A 17035-nucleotide genomic window follows, 5' to 3' on the forward strand; every position below is an offset into this window, starting at 1 on the left:
GGGTTAGGGTTAGGGTTCGGGCTAGGGTTAGGGTTAGGGGACGGGGAGGGTTTAGGGTCCAGGTGAGGGTACGACAACGCTCTAGGGGGAGCGTACGTGTGAGGGCACGGGTTAGTGTCAGCGTACGGGTTAGGATTATGGGACGGGTGAGGGTCAGGCTTCGGGGAAGGTTTAGGGTTAGGGTTCGGGCTAGGGTTAGGTTTAGGGGACGGGGACGGTTTAGAGTCCAGGTGAGGGTACGACAACGCTCTAGGGGGAGCGTACGTGTGAGGGCGCGGGTTAGTGTCAGCGTACGGGTTAGGGTTAGGGGACGGCTGAGTGTCAGGCTTCGGGGAAGGGTTAGGGTTAGGGTTTGGGCTAGGGTTAGGGTTAGGGGACGGGGACGGTTCAGGGTCCAGGTGAGGGTACGACAACGCTCTAGGGGGAGCGTACGTGTGAGGGCGCGGGTTAGTGTCAGCGTACGGGTTAGGATTAGGGGACGGCTGAGGGTCAGGCTTCGGGGAAGGGTTAGGGTTAGGGTTCGGGCAAGGGTTAGGGTTAGGGGACGGGGACGGTTTAGGGTCCAGGTGAGGATACGACAACGCTCTAGGGGGAGCGTACGTGTGAGGGCGCGGGTTAGTGTCAGCGTACGGGTTAGGATTAGGGGACGGCTGAGGGTCAGGCTTCGGGGAAGGGTTAGGGTTAGGGTTCGGGCTAGGGTTAGGGTTAGGGGACGGGGACGGTTTAGGGTCCAGGTGAGGGTACGAAAACGCTCTAGGGGGAGCGTACGTGTGAGGGCGCGGGTTAGGGTCAGCGTACGGGTTAGGATTAGGGGACGGCTGAGGGTCAGGCTTCGGGGAAGGGTTAGGGTTAGGGTTCGGGCTAGGGTTAGGGTTAGGGGACGGGGACGGTTTAGGGTCCAGGTGAGGGTACGACAACGCTCTAGGGGGAGCGTACGTGTGAGGGCGCGGGTTAGTGTCAGCGTACGGGTTAGGATTAGGGGACGGATGAGGGTCAGGCTTCGGGGAAGGGTTAGGGTTAGGGTTCGGGCTAGGGTTAGGGGACGGGGACGGTTTAGGGTCCAGGTGAGGGTACGACAATGCTCTAGGGGGAGCGTACGTGTGAGGGCGCGGGTTAGTGTCAGCGTACGGGTTAGGATTAGGGGACGGCTGAGGGTCAGGCTTCGGGGAAGGGTTAGGGTTAGGGTTCGGGCTAGAGATAGGGTTAGGGGACGGAGAGGGTTTAGGGTCAAGGTGAGGGTACGACAACGCTCTAGGGGGAGCGTACGTGTGAGGGCGCGGGTTAGTGTCAGGGTACGGGTTAGGATTAGGGGACAGCTGAGGGTCAGGCTTCGGGGAAGGGTTAGGGTTAGGGTTCGGGCTAGGGTTAGGGTTAGGGGACGGGGACGGTTCAGGGTCCAGGTGAGGGTACGACAACGCTCTAGGGGGAGCGTACGTGTGAGGGCGCGGGTTAGTGTCAGCGTACGGGTTAGGATTAGGGGACGGCTGAGGGTCAGGCTTCGGGGAAGGGTTAGGGTTAGGGTTCGGGCTAGGGTTAGGGTTAGGGGACGGGGACGGTTTAGGGTCCAGGTGAGGGTACGACAACGCTCTAGGGGGAGCGTACGTGTGAGGGCGCGGGTTAGTGTCAGCGTACGGGTTAGGATTAGGGGACGGCTGAGGGTCAGGCTTCGGGGAAGGGTTAGGGTTAGGGTTCGGGCTAGGGTTAGGGTTAGGGGACGGGGACGGTTCAGGGTCCAGGTGAGGGTACGACAATGCTCTAGGGGGAGCGTACGTGTGAGGGCGCGGGTTAGTGTCAGCGTACGGGTTAGGATTAGGGGACGGCTGAGGGTCAGGCTTCGGGGAAGGGTTAGGGTTAGGGTTCGGGCTAGAGATAGGGTTAGGGGACGGGGAGGGTTTAGGGTCCAGGTGAGGGTACGACAACGCTCTAGGGGGAGCGTACGTGTGAGGGCGCGGGTTAGTGTCAGGGTACGGGTTAGGATTAGGGGACAGCTGAGGGTCAGGCTTCGGGGAAGGGTTAGGCTTAGGGTTCGGGCTAGGGTTAGGGTTAGGGGACGGGGACGGTTCAGGGTCCAGGTGAGGGTACGACAACGCTCTAGGGGGAGCGTACGTGTGAGGGCGCGGGTTAGTGTCAGCGTACGGGTTAGGATTAGGGGACGGCTGAGGGTCAGGCTTCGGGGAAGGGTTAGGGTTAGGGTTCGGGCTAGGGTTAGGGTTAGGGGACGGGGACGGTTTAGGGTCCAGGTGAGGGTACGACAACGCTCTAGGGGGAGCGTACGTGTGAGGGCGCGGGTTAGTGTCAGCGTACGGGTTAGGATTAGGGGACGGCTGAGGGTCAGGCTTCGGGGAAGGGTTAGGGTTAGGGTTCGGGCTAGGGTTAGGGTTAGGGGACGGGGACGGTTCAGGGTCCAGGTGAGGGTACGACAACGCTCTAGGGGGAGCGTACGTGTGAGGGCGCGGGTTAGTGTCAGCGTACGGGTTAGGATTAGGGGACGGCTGAGGGTCAGGCTTCAGGGAAGGGTTAGGGTTAGGGTTCGGGCTAGGGTTAGGGTTAGGGGACGGGGACGGTTTAGGGTCCAGGTGAGGGTACGACAACGCTGTAGGGGGAGCGTACGTGTGAGGGCGCGGGTTAGTGTCAGCGTACGGGTTAGGATTAGGGGACGGCTGAGGGTCTGGCTTCGGGGAAGGGTTAGGGTTAGGGTTCGGGCTAGGGTTAGGGTTAGGGGACGGGGACGGTTCAGGGTCCAGGTGAGGGCACGCAACGCTCTAGGGGGAGCGTACGTGTGAGGGCGCGGGTTAGTGTCAGCGTACGGGTTAGGATTAGGGGACGGCTGAGGGTCAGGCTTCGGGGAAGGGTTAGGGTTAGGGTTCGGGCTAGGGTTAGGGTTAGGGGACGGGGACGGTTTAGGGTCCAGGTGAGGGTACGACAACGCTCTAGGGGGAGCGTACGTGTGAGGGCGCGGGTTAGTGTCAGCGTACGGGTTAGGATTAGGGGACGGCTGAGGGTCAGGCTTCCGGGAAGGGTTAGGGTTAGGGTTTGGGCTAGGGTTAGGGTTAGGGGACGGGGACGGTTCAGGGTCCAGGTGAGGGTACGACAACGCTCTAGGGGGAGCGTACGTGTGAGGGCGCGGGTTAGTGTCAGCGTACGGGTTAGGATTAGGGGACGGCTGAGGGTCAGGCTTCGGGGAAGGGTTAGGGTTAGTGTTTGGGCTAGGGTTAGGGTTAGGGGACGGGGACGGTTCAGGGTCGAGGTGAGGGTACGACAACGCTCTAGGGGGAGCGTACGTGTGAGGGCGCGGGTTAGTGTCAGCGTACGGGTTAGGATTAGGGGACGGCTGAGGGTCAGGATTCGGGGAAGGGTTAGGGTTAGGGTTCGGGCTAGGGTTAGGGTTAGGGGACGGGGACGGTTTAGGGTCCAGGTGAGGGTACGACAACGCTCTAGGGGGAGCGTACGTGTGAGGGCGCGGGTTAGTGTCAGCGTACGGGTTAGGATTAGGGGACGGCTGAGGGTCAGGCTTCGGGGAAGGGTTAGGGTTAAAGTTCGGGCTAGGGTTAGGGTTAGGGTACAGGGAGGGTTTAGGGTCCAGGTTAGGGTACGACAACGCTCTAGGGGGTGCGTACGTGTGAGGGCGCGGGTTAGTGTCAGCGTACGGGTTAGGATTAGGGGACGGCTGAGGGTCAGGCTTCCGGGAAGGGTTAGGGTTAGGGTTTGGGCTAGGGTTAGGGTTAGGGGACGGGGACGGTTCAGGGTCCAGGTGAGGGTACGACAACGCTCTAGGGGGAGCGTACGTGTGAGGGCGCGGGTTAGTGTCAGCGTACGGGTTAGGATTAGGGGACGGCTGAGGGTCAGGCTTCGGGGAAGGGTTAGGGTTAGGGTTCGGGCTAGGTTTAGGGTTAGGGGACGGGGACGGTTCAGGGTCCAGGTGAGTGTACGACAACGCTCTAGGGGGAGCGAACGTGTGAGGGCGCGGGTTAGTGTCAGCGTACGGGTTAGGATTAGGGGACGGGTGAGGGTCAGGCTTCGGGGAAGGGTTAGGGTTAGGGTCCGGGCTAGGGTTAGGGTTAGGGGAAGGGGATGGTTCAGGGTCCAGGTGAGGGTACGACAACGCTCTAGGGGGAGCGTACCTGTGAGGGCGCGGGTTAGTGTCAGCATACGGGTTAGGATTAGGGGACGGCTGAGGGTCAGGCTTCGGGGAAGGGTTAGGGTTAGGGTTCGGGCTAGGGTTAGGGTTAGGGGACGGGGACGGTTTAGGGTCCAGGTGAGGGTACGACAACGCTCTAGGGGGAGCATACGTGTGAGGGCGTGTGTTAGTGTCAGCGTACGGGTTAGGATTAGGGGACGGCTGAGGGTCAGGCTTCGGGGAAGGGTTAGGGTTAGGGTTCGGGATAGGGTTAGGGTTAGGGGACGGGGACGGTTCAGGGTCCAGGTGAGGGCACGACAACGCTCTAGGGGGAGCGTACGTGTGAGGGCGCGGGTTAGTGTCAGCGTACGGGTTAGGATTAGGGGACGGGTGAGGGTCAGGCTTTGGGGAAGGTTTAGGGTTAGGGTTCGGGCTAGGGTTAGGGTTAGGGGACGGGGACGGTTCAGGGTCCAGGTGAGGGTACGACAACGCTCTAGGGGGAGCGTACGTGTGAGGGCTTGGGTTAGTGTCAGCGTACGGGTTAGGATTAGGGGACGGCTGAGGGTCAGGCTTCGGGGAAGGGTTAGGGTTAGGGTTCGGGCTAGGGTTAGGGTTAGGGGACGGGGACGGTTCAGGGTCCAGGTGAGGGTACGACAACGCTCTAGGGGGAGCGTACGTGTGAGGGCGCGGGTTAGTGTCAGCGTACGGGTTAGGATTAGGGGACGGCTGAGGGTCAGGCTTCGGGGAAGTGTTAGGGTTAGGGTACGGGCTAGGGTTAGGGTTAGGGGACGGGGACGGTTTAGGGTCCAGGTGAGGGTACGACAACGCTCTAGGGGGAGCGTACGTGTGAGGGCGCGGGTTAGTGTCAGCGTACGGGTTAGGATTAGGGCACGGCTGAGGGTCAGGCTTCGGGGAAGGATTAGGGTTAGGGTTCGGGCTAGGGTTAGGGTTAGGGGACGGGGACGGTTCAGGGTCCAGGTGAGGGCACGACAACGCTCTAGGGGGAGCGTACGTGTGAGGGCGCGGGTTAGTGTCAGCGTACGGGTTAGGATTAGGGGACGGGTGAGGGTCAGGCTTCGGGGAAGGGTTAGGGTTAGGGTTCGGGCTGGGTTTAGGGTTAGGGGACGGGGACGGTTTAGGGTCCAGGTGAGGGTACGACAACGCTCTAGGGGGAGCGTACGTGTGAGGGCGCGGGTTAGTGTCAGCGTACGGGTTAGGATTAGGGGACGGCTGAGGGTCAGGCTTCGGGGAAGGGTTAGGGTTAGGGTTCGGGCTAGGGTTAGGGTTAGGGGACGGGGACGGTTCAGGGTCCAGGTGAGGGCACGACAACGCTCTAGGGGGAGCGTACGTGTGAGGGCGCGGGTTAGTGTCAGCGTACGGGTTAGGATTAGGGGACGGCTGAGGGTCAGGCTTCGGGGTAGGGTTAGGGTTAGGGTTCGGGCTAGGGTTAGGGTTAGGGGACGGGGACGGTTCAGGGTCCAGGTGAGGGCACGACAACGCTCTAGGGGGAGCGTACGTGTGAGGGCGCGGGTTAGTGTCAGCGTACGGGTTAGGATTAGGGGACGGCTGAGGGTCAGGCTTCGGGGAAGGGTTAGGGTTAGGGTTCGGGCTAGGGTTAGGGTTAGGGGACGGGGACGGTTCAGGGTCCAGGTGAGGGCACGACAACGCTCTAGGGGGAGCGTACGTGTGAGGGCGCGGGTTAGTGTCAGCGTACGGGTTAGGATTAGGGGACGGGTGAGGGTCAGGCTTCGGGGAAGGGTTAGGGTTAGGGTCGGGCTAGGTTTAGGGTTAGGGGACGGGGACGGTTTAGGGTCCAGGTGAGGGTACGACAACGCTCTAGGGGGAGCGTACGTGTGAGGGCGCGGGTTAATGTCAGCGTACGGGTTAGGATTAGGGGACGGCTGAGGGTCAGGCTTCGGGGAAGGGTTAGGGTTAGATTTCGGGCTAGGGTTAGGGTTAGGGGATGGGGACGGTTCAGGGTCCAGGTGAGGGTACGACAACGCTCTAGGGGGAGCGTACGTGTGAGGGCGCGGGTTAGTGTCAGCGTACGGGTTAGGATTAGGGGACGGCTGAGGGTCAGGCTTCGGGGAAGGGTTAGGGTTAGTGTTCGGGCTAGGGTTAGGGTTAGGGGACGGGGACGGTTCAGGGTCCAGGTGAGGGTACAACAACGCTCTAGGGGGAGCGTACGTGTGAGGGCGTGGGTTAGTGTCAGCGTACGGGTTAGGATTAGGGGACGGCTGAGGGTCAGGCTTCGGGGAAGGGTTAGGGTTAGGGTTCGGGCTAGGGTTAGGGTTAGGGGACGGGGACGGTTCAGGGTCCAGGTGAGGGTACGACAACGCTCTAGGGGGAGCGTACGTGTGAGGGCGCGGGTTAGTGTCAGCGTACGGGTTAGGATTAGGGGACGGCTGAGGGTCAGGCTTCGGGGAAGTGTTAGGGTTAGGGTACGGGCTAGGGTTAGGGTTAGGGGACGGGGACGGTTTAGGGTCCAGGTGAGGGTACGACAACGCTCTAGGGGGAGCGTACGTGTGAGGGCGCGGGTTAGTGTCAGCATACGGGTTAGGATTAGGGGACGGCTGAGGGTCAGGCTTCGGGGAAGGGTTAGGGTTAGGGTTCGGGCTAGGGTTAGGGTTAGGGGACGGGGACGGTTTAGGGTCCAGGTGAGGGTACGACAACGCTCTAGGGGGAGCGTATGTGTGACGGCGCGGGTTAGTGTCAGCGTACGGGTTAGGATTAGGGGACGGCTGAGGGTCAGGCTTCGGGGAAGGGTTAGGGTTAGGGTTCGGGCTAGGGTTAGGTTTAGGGGACGGGGACGGTTTAGAGTCCAGGTGAGGGTACGACAACGCTCTAGGGGGAGCGTACGTGTGAGGGCGCGGGTTAGTGTCAGCGTACGGGTTAGGGTTAGGGGACGGCTGAGTGTCAGGCTTCGGGGAAGGGTTAGGGTTAGGGTTTGGGCTAGGGTTAGGGTTAGGGGACGGGGACGGTTCAGGGTCCAGGTGAGGGTACGACAACGCTCTAGGGGGAGCGTACGTGTGAGGGCGCGGGTTAGTGTCAGCGTACGGGTTAGGATTAGGGGACGGCTGAGGGTCAGGCTTCGGGGAAGGGTTAGGGTTAGGGTTCGGGCAAGGGTTAGGGTTAGGGGACGGGGACGGTTTAGGGTCCAGGTGAGGGTACGACAACGCTCTAGGGGGAGCGTACGTGTGAGGGCGCGGGTTAGTGTCAGCGTACGGGTTAGGATTAGGGGACGGCTGAGGGTCAGGCTTCGGGGAAGGGTTAGGGTTAGGGTTCGGGCTAGGGTTAGGGTTAGGGGACGGGGACGGTTTAGGGTCCAGGTGAGGGTACGACAACGCTCTAGGGGGAGCGTACGTGTGAGGGCGCGGGTTAGGGTCAGCGTACGGGTTAGGATTAGGGGACGGCTGAGGGTCAGGCTTCGGGGAAGGGTTAGGGTTAGGGTTCGGGCTAGGGTTAGGGTTAGGGGACGGGGACGGTTTAGGGTCCAGGTGAGGGTACGACAACGCTCTAGGGGGAGCGTACGTGTGAGGGCGCGGGTTAGTGTCAGCGTACGGGTTAGGATTAGGGGACGGCTGAGGGTCAGGCTTCGGGGAAGGGTTAGGGTTAGGGTTCGGGCTAGAGATAGGGTTAGGGGACGGGGAGGGTTTAGGGTCCAGGTGAGGGTACGACAACGCTCTAGGGGGAGCGTACGTGTGAGGGCTCGGGTTAGTGTCAGGGTACGGGTTAGGATTAGGGGACAGCTGAGGGTCAGGCTTCGGGGAAGGGTTAGGGTTAGGGTTCGGGCTAGGGTTAGGGTTAGGGGACGGGGAAGGTTTAGGGTCCAGGTGAGGGTACGACAACGATCTAGGGGGAGCGTACGTGTGAGGGCGCGGGTTAGGGTCAGCGTACGGGTTAGGATTAGGGGACGGCTGAGGGTCAGGCTTCGGGGAAAGGTTAGGGTTAGGGTTCGGGCTAGGGTTAGGGTTAGGGGACGGGGACGGTTCAGGGTCCAGGTGAGGGTACGACAACGCTCTAGGGGGAGCGTACGTGTGAGGGCGCGGGTTAGTGTCAGCGTACGGGTTAGGATTAGGGCACGGCTGAGGGTCAGGCTTCGGGGAAGGATTAGGGTTAGGGTTCGGGCTAGGGTTAGGGTTAGGGGACGGGGAGGGTTCAGGGTCCAGGTGAGGGCACGACAACGCTCTAGGGGGAGCGTACGTGTGAGGGCGCGGGTTAGTGTCAGCGTACGGGTTAGGATTAGGGGACGGGTGAGGGTCAGGCTTCGGGGAAGGGTTAGGGTTAGGGTTCGGGCTAGGGTTAGGGTTAGGGGACGGGGACGGTTTAGGGTCCAGGTGAGGGTACGACAACGCTCTAGGGGGAGCGTACGTGTGAGGGCACGGGTTAGTGTCAGCGTACGGGTTAGGATTAGGGGACGGCTGAGGGTCAGGCTTCGGGGAAGGGTTAGGGTTAGGGTTCGGGCTAGGGTTAGCGTTAGGGGACGGGGACGGTTCAGGGTCCAGGTGAGGGTATGACAACACTCTAGGGGGAGCGTAAGTGTGAGGGCGCGCGTTAGTGTCAGCGTACGGGTTAGGATTAGGGGACGGCTGAGGGTCAGGCTTCGGGGAAGGGTTAGGGTTAGGGTTCGGGCTAGGGTTAGGGTTAGGGGACGGGGACGGTTCAGGGTCCAGGTGAGGGTACGACAACGCTCTAGGGAGAGCGTACGTGTGAGGGCGCGGGTAAGTGTCAGCGTACGGGTTAGGATTAGGGGACGGCTGAGGGTCAGGCTTCGGGGAAGGGTTAGGGTTAGGGTTCGGGCTAGGGTTAGGGTTAGGGGACGGGGACGGTTTAGGGTCCAGGTGAGGGTACGACAACGCTCTAGGGGGAGCGTACGTGTGAGGGCGCGGGTTAATGTCAGCGTACGGGTTAGGATTAGGGGACGGCTGAGGGTCAGGCTTCGGGGAAGGGTTAGGGTTAGATTTCGGGCTAGGGTTAGGGTTAGGGGATGGGGACGGTTCAGGGTCCAGGTGAGGGTACGACAACGCTCTAGGGGGAGCGTACGTGTGAGGGCGTGGGTTAGTGTCAGCGTACGGGTTAGGATTAGGGGACGGCTGAGGGTCAGGCTTCGGGGAAGGGTTAGGGTTAGTGTTCTGGCTAGGGTTAGGGTTAGGGGACGGGGACGGTTCAGGGTCCAGGTGAGGGTACAACAACGCTCTAGGGGGAGCGTACGTGTGAGGGCGCGGGTAAGTGTCAGCGTAAGGGTTAGGATTAGGGGACGGCTGAGGGTCAGGCTTCGGGGAAGGGTTAGGGTTAGGGTTCGGGCTAGGGTTAGGGTTAGGGGACGGGGAGGGTTTAGGGTCCAGGTGAGGGTACGACAACGCTCTAGGGGGAGCGTACGTGTGAGGGCGCGGGTTAGTGTCAGCGTACGGGTTAGGATTAGGGGACGGGTGAGGGTCAGGCTTCGGGGAAGGGTTAGGGTTAGGGTTCGGGCTAGGGTTAGGGTTAGGGGACGGGGACGGTTTAGGGTCCAGGTGAGGGTACGACAACGCTCTAGGGGGAGCGTACGTGTGAGGGCGCGGGTTAGTATCAGCGTACGGGTTAGGATTAGGGGACGGGTGAGGGTCAGGCTTCGGGGAAGGGTTGGGGTTAGGGTTCGGACTAGGGTTAGGGTTAGGGGACGGGGACGGTTTAGGGTCCAGGTGAGGGTACGACAACGCTCTAGGGGGAGCGTACGTGTGAGGGCGCGGGTTAGTGTCAGCATACGGGTTAGGATTAGGGGACGGCTGAGGGTCAGGCTTCGGGGAAGGGTTAGGGTTAGGGTTCGGGCTAGGGTTAGGGTTAGGGGACGGGGACGGTTTAGGGTCCAGGTGAGGGTACGACAACGCTCTAGGGGGAGCGTATGTGTGACGGCGCGGGTTAGTGTCAGCGTACGGGTTAGGATTAGGGGACGGCTGAGGGTCAGGCTTCGGGGAAGGGTTAGGGTTAGGGTTCGGGCTAGGGTTAGGTTTAGGGGACGGGGACGGTTTAGAGTCCAGGTGAGGGTACGACAACGCTCTAGGGGGAGCGTACGTGTGAGGGCGCGGGTTAGTGTCAGCGTACGGGTTAGGGTTAGGGGACGGCTGAGTGTCAGGCTTCGGGGAAGGGTTAGGGTTAGGGTTTGGGCTAGGGTTAGGGTTAGGGGACGGGGACGGTTCAGGGTCCAGGTGAGGGTACGACAACGCTCTAGGGGGAGCGTACGTGTGAGGGCGCGGGTTAGTGTCAGCGTACGGGTTAGGATTAGGGGACGGCTGAGGGTCAGGCTTCGGGGAAGGCTTAGGGTTAGGGTTCGGGCTAGGGTTAGGGTTAGGGGACGGGGACGGTTCAGGGTCCAGGTGAGGGTACGACAACGCTCTAGGGGGAGCGTACGTGTGAGGGCGCGGGTTAGTGTCAGCGTACGGGTTAGGATTAGGGGACGGCTGAGGGTCAGGCTTCGGGGAAGGGTTAGGGTTAGGGTTCGGGCTAGGGTTAGGGTTAGGGTTAGGGGACGGTTTAGGGTCCAGGTGAGGGTACGACAACGCTCTAGGGGGAGCGTACGTGTGAGGGCGCGGGTTAGTGTCAGCGTACGGGTTAGGATTAGGGGACGGCTGAGGGTCAGGCTTCGGGGAAGGGTTAGGGTTAGGGTTCGGGCTAGGGTTAGGGTTAGGGGACGGGGACGGTTTAGGGTCCAGGTGAGGGTACGACAACGCTCTAGGGGGAGCGTATGTGTGAGGGCGCGGGTTAGTGTCAGCGTACGGGTTAGGATTAGGGGACGGCTGAGGGTCAGGCTTCGGGGAAGGGTTAGGGTTAGGGTTCGGGATAGGGTTAGGGTTAGGGGACGGGGACGGTTCAGGGTCCAGGTGAGGGCACGACAACGCTCTAGGGGGAGCGTACGTGTGAGGGCGCGGGTTAGTGTCAGCGTACGGGTTAGGATTAGGGGACGGCTGAGGGTCAGGCTTCGGGGAAGGGTTAGGGTTAGGGTTCGGGCTAGGGTTAGGGTTAGGGGAGAGGGACGGTTTAGGGTCCAGCTGAGGGTACGACAACGCTCTAGGGGGAGCGTACGTGTGAGGGCGCGGGTTAGTGTCAGCGTACGGGTTAGGATTAGGGGACGGCTGAGGATCAGGCTTCGGGGAAGGGTTAGGGTTAGGGTTCGGGCTAGGGTTAGGGTTAGGGGACGGGGACGGTTTAGGGTCCAGGTGAGGGTACGACAACGCTCTAGGGGGAGCGTACGTGTGAGGGCGCGGGTTAGTGTCAGCGTACGGGTTAGGATTAGGGGACGGCAGAGGGTCAGGCTTCGGGGAAGGGTTAGGGTTAGGGTTCGGGCTAGGGTTAGGGTTAGGGGACGGGGACGGTTCAGGGTCCACGTGAGGGTACGACAACGCTCTAGGGGGAGCGTACGTGTGAGGGCACGGGTTAGTGTCAGCGTACGGGTTAGGATTAGGGGACGGCTGAGGGTCAGGCTTCGGGGAAGGGTTAGGGTTAGGGTTCGGGCTAGGGTTAGGGTTAGGGGACGGGGACGGTTCAGGGTCCAGGTGAGGGTACGACAACGCTCTAGGGGGAGCGTACGTGTGAGGGCGCGGGTTAGTGTCAGCGTACGGGTTAGGATTAGGGGACGGCTGAGGGTCAGGCTTCGGGGAAGGGTTAGGGTTACGGTTCGGGCTAGGGTTAGGGTTCGGGATCGGGGACGGTTTAGGGTCCAGGTGAGGGTACGACAACGCTCTAGGGGGAGCGTACGTGTGAGGGCGCGGGTTAGTGTCAGGGTACGGGTTAGGATTAGGGGACGGCTGAGGGTCAGGCTTCGGGGAAGGGTTAGGGTTAGGGTTCGGGCTAGGGTTAGCGTTAGGGGACGGGGACGGTTCAGGGTCCAGGTGAGGGTACGACAACGCTCTAGGGGGAGCGTACGTGTGAGGGCGCGGGTTAGTGTCAGCGTACGGGTTAGGATTAGGGGACGGCTGAGGGTCAGGCTTCGGGGAATGGTTAGGGTTAGGGTTTGGGCTAGGGTTAGGGTTAGGGGACGGGGACGGTTCAGTGTCCAGGTGAGGGTACGACAACGCTCTAGGGGGAGCGTACGTGTGAGGGCGCGGGTTAGTGTCAGCGTACGGGTTAGGATTAGGGGACGGCTGAGTGTCAGGCTTCGGGGAAGGGTTAGGGTTAGGGTTCGGGCTAGGGTTAGGGTTAGGGGACGGGGACGGTTTAGGGTCCAGGTGAGGGCACGACAACGCTCTAGGGGGAGCGTACGTGTGAGGGCGCGGGTTAGTGTCAGCGTACGGGTTAGGATTAGGGGACGGCTGAGGGTCAGGCTTCGGGGAAGGGTTAGGGTTAGGGTTCGGGCTAGGGTTAGGGTTAGGGGACGGGGACGGTTCAGGGTCCAGGTGAGGGTATGACAACGCTCTAGGGGGAGCGTACGTGTGAGGGCGCGGGTTAGTGTCAGCGTACGGGTTAGGATTAGGGGACGGCTGAGGGTCAGGCTTCGGGGAAGGGTTAGGGTTAGGGTTCGGTCTAGGGTTAAGGTTAGGGGACGGGGACGGTTCAGGGTCCAGGTGAGGGTACGACAACGCTCTAGGGGGAGCGTACGTGTGAGGGCGCGGTTTAGTGTCAGCGTACGGGTTAGGATTAGGGGACGGCTGAGGGTCAGGCTTCGGGGAAGGATTAGGGTTAGGGTTCGGGCTAGGGTTAGGGTTCGGGATCGGGGACGGTTTAGGGTCCAGGTGAGGGTACGACAACGCTCTAGGGGGAGCGTACGTGTGAGGGCGCGGGTTAGTGTCAGCGTACGGGTTAGGATTATGGGACGGCTGAGGGTCAGGCTTCGGGGAAGGGTTAGGGTTAGGGTTCGGGCTAGGGTTAGCGTTAGGGGACGGGGACGGTTCAGGGTCCAGGTGAGGGTACGACAACGCTCTAGGGGGAGCGTACGTGTGAGGGCGCGGGTTAGTGTCAGCGTACGGGTTAGGATTAGGGGACGGCTGAGGGTCAGGCTTCGGGGAAGGGTTAGGGTTAGTGTTCGGGCTAGGGTTAGGGTTAGGGGACGGGGACGGTTCAGGGTCCAGGTGAGGGTACGACAACGCTCTAGGGGGAGCGTACGTGTGAGGGCGCGGGTTAGTGTCAGCGTACGGGTTAGGATTAGGGGACGGCTGAGTGTCAGGCTTCGGGGAAGTGTTAGGGTTTGGGTTCGGGCTAGGGTTAGGTTTAGGGGACGGGGACGGTTTAGGGTCCAGGTGAGGGCACGACAACGCTCTAGGGGGAGCGTACGTGTGAGGGCGCGGGTTAGTGTCAGCGTACGGGTTAGGATTAGGGGACGGCTGAGGGTCAGGCTTCGGGGAAGGGTTAGGGTTAGGGTTCGGGCTAGGGTTAGGGTTAGGGGACGGGGATGGTTTAGGGTCTAGGTGAGGGTACGACAACGCTCTAGGGGGAGCGTACGTGTGAGGGCGCGGGTAAGTGTCAGCGTACGGGTTAGGATTAGGGGACGGCTGAGGGTCAGGCTTCGGGGAAGGGTTAGGGTTAGGGTTCGGGCTAGGGTTAGGGTTAGGGGACGGGGACGGTTTAGGGTCCAGGTGAGGGTACGACAACGCTCTAGGGGGAGCGTACGTGTGAGGGCGCGGGTTAGTGTCAGCGTACGGGTTAGGATTAGGGGACGGCTGAGGGTCAGGCTTCGGGGAAGGCTTAGGGTTAGGGTTCGGGCTAGGGTTAGGGTTAGGGGACGGGGACGGTTCAGGGTCCAGGTGAGGGTACGACAACGCTCTAGGGGGAGCGTACGTGTGAGGGCGCGGGTTAGTGTCAGCGTATGGGTTAGGATTAGGGGACGGCTGAGGGTCAGGCTTCGGGGAAGGGTTAGGGTTAGGGTTCGGGCTAGGGTTAGGGTTAGGGTTAGGGGACGGTTTAGGGTCCAGGTGAGGGTACGACAACGCTCTAGGGGGAGCGTACGTGTGAGGGCGCGGGTTAGTGTCAGCGTACGGGTTAGGATTAGGGGACGGCTGAGGGTCAGGCTTCGGGGAAGGGTTAGGGTTAGGGTTCGGGCTAGGGTTAGGGTTAGGGGACGGGGACGGTTTAGGGTCCAGGTGAGGGTACGACAACGCTCTAGGGGGAGCGTATGTGTGAGGGCGCGGGTTAGTGTCAGCGTACGGGTTAGGATTAGGGGACGGCTGAGGGTCAGGCTTCGGGGAAGGGTTAGGGTTAGGGTTCGGGATAGGGTTAGGGTTAGGGGACGGGGACGGTTCAGGGTCCAGGTGAGGGCACGACAACGCTCTAGGGGGAGCGTACGTGTGAGGGCGCGGGTTAGTGTCAGCGTACGGGTTAGGATTAGGGGACGGCTGAGGGTCAGGCTTCGGGGAAGGGTTAGGGTTAGGGTTCGGGCTAGGGTTAGGGTTAGGGGAGAGGGACGGTTTAGGGTCCAGCTGAGGGTACGACAACGCTCTAGGGGGAGCGTACGTGTGAGGGCGCGGGTTAGTGTCAGCGTACGGGTTAGGATTAGGGGACGGCTGAGGATCAGGCTTCGGGGAAGGGTTAGGGTTAGGGTTCGGGCTAGGGTTAGGGTTAGGGGACGGGGACGGTTTAGGGTCCAGGTGAGGGTACGACAACGCTCTAGGGGGAGCGTACGTGTGAGGGCGCGGGTTAGTGTCAGCGTACGGGTTAGGATTAGGGGACGGCAGAGGGTCAGGCTTCGGGGAAGGGTTAGGGTTAGGGTTCGGGCTAGGGTTAGGGTTAGGGGACGGGGACGGTTCAGGGTCCACGTGAGGGTACGACAACGCTCTAGGGGGAGCGTACGTGTGAGGGCACGGGTTAGTGTCAGCGTACGGGTTAGGATTAGGGGACGGCTGAGGGTCAGGCTTCGGGGAAGGGTTAGGGTTAGGGTTCGGGCTAGGGTTAGGGTTAGGGGACGGGGACGGTTCAGGGTCCAGGTGAGGGTACGACAACGCTCTAGGGGGAGCGTACGTGTGAGGGCGCGGGTTAGTGTCAGCGTACGGGTTAGGATTAGGGGACGGCTGAGGGTCAGGCTTCGGGGAAGGGTTAGGGTTACGGTTCGGGCTAGGGTTAGGGTTCGGGATCGGGGACGGTTTAGGGTCCAGGTGAGGGTACGACAACGCTCTAGGGGGAGCGTACGTGTGAGGGCGCGGGTTAGTGTCAGCGTACGGGTTAGGATTAGGGGACGGCTGAGGGTCAGGCTTCGGGGAAGGGTTAGGGTTAGGGTTCGGGCTAGGGTTAGCGTTAGGGGACGGGGACGGTTCAGGGTCCAGGTGAGGGTACGACAACGCTCTAGGGGGAGCGTACGTGTGAGGGCGCGGGTTAGTGTCAGCGTACGGGTTAGGATTAGGGGACGGCTGAGGGTCAGGCTTCGGGGAATGGTTAGGGTTAGGGTTCGGGCTAGGGTTAGGGTTAGGGGACGGGGACGGTTCAGGGTCCAGGTGAGGGTACGACAACGCTCTAGGGGGAGCGTACGTGTGAGGGCGCGGGTTAGTGTCAGCGTACGGGTTAGGATTAGGGGACGGCTGAGTGTCAGGCTTCGGGGAAGGGTTAGGGTTAGGGTTCGGGCTAGGGTTAGGGTTAGGGGACGGGGACGGTTTAGGGTCCAGGTGAGGGCACGACAACGCTCTAGGGGGAGCGTACGTGTGAGGGCGCGGGTTAGTGTCAGCGTACGGGTTAGGATTAGGGGACGGCTGAGGGTCAGGCTTCGGGGAAGGGTTAGGGTTAGGGTTCGGGCTAGGGTTAGGGTTAGGGGACGGGGACGGTTCAGGGTCCAGGTGAGGGTATGACAACGCTCTAGGGGGAGCGTACGTGTGAGGGCGCGGGTTAGTGTCAGCGTACGGGTTAGGATTAGGGGACGGCTGAGGGTCAGGCTTCGGGGAAGGGTTAGGGTTAGGGTTCGGTCTAGGGTTAAGGTTAGGGGACGGGGACGGTTCAGGGTCCAGGTGAGGGTACGACAACGCTCTAGGGGGAGCGTACGTGTGAGGGCGCGGTTTAGTGTCAGCGTACGGGTTAGGATTAGGGGACGGCTGAGGGTCAGGCTTCGGGGAAGGATTAGGGTTAGGGTTCGGGCTAGGGTTAGGGTTCGGGATCGGGGACGGTTTAGGGTCCAGGTGAGGGTACGACAACGCTCTAGGGGGAGCGTACGTGTGAGGGCGCGGGTTAGTGTCAGCGTACGGGTTAGGAGTAGGGGACGGCTGAGGGTCAGGCTTCGGGGAAGGGTTAGGGTTAGGGTTCGGGCTAGGGTTAGCGTTAGGGGACGGGGACGGTTCAGGGTCCAGGTGAGGGTACGACAACGCTCTAGGGGGAGCGTACGTGTGAGGGCGCGGGTTAGTGTCAGCGTACGGGTTAGGATTAGGGGACGGCTGAGGGTCAGGCTTCGGGGAAGGGTTAGGGTTAGTGTTCGGGCTAGGGTTAGGGTTAGGGGACGGGGACGGTTCAGGGTCCAGGTGAGGGTACGACAACGCTCTAGGGGGAGCGTACGTGTGAGGGCGCGGGTTAGTGTCAGCGTACGGGTTAGGATTAGGGGACGGCTGAGTGTCAGGCTTCGGGGAAGGGTTAGGGTTTGGGTTCGGGCTAGGGTTAGGTTTAGGGGACGGGGACGGTTTAGGGTCCAGGTGAGGGCACGACAACGCTCTAGGGGGAGCGTACGTGTGAGGGCGCGGGTTAGTGTCAGCGTACGGGTTAGGATTAGGGGACGGCTGAGGGTCAGGCTTCGGGGAAGTGTTAGGGTTAGGGTTCGGGCTAGGGTTAGGGTTAGGGGACGGGGATGGTTTAGGGTCTAGGTGAGGGTACGACAACGCTCTAGGGGGAGCGTATGTGTGAGGGCGCGGGTAAGTGTCAGCGTACGGGTTAGGATTAGGGGACGGCTGAGGGTCAGGCTTCGGGGAAGGGTTAGGGTTAGGGTTCGGGCTAGGGTTAGGGTTAGGGGACGGGGACGGTTTAGGGTCCAGGTGAGGGTACGAC

This window comes from Globicephala melas, chromosome 2, assembly GCF_963455315.2.
Source record: "Globicephala melas chromosome 2, mGloMel1.2, whole genome shotgun sequence".
NCBI lineage: Eukaryota > Metazoa > Chordata > Mammalia > Artiodactyla > Delphinidae > Globicephala > Globicephala melas.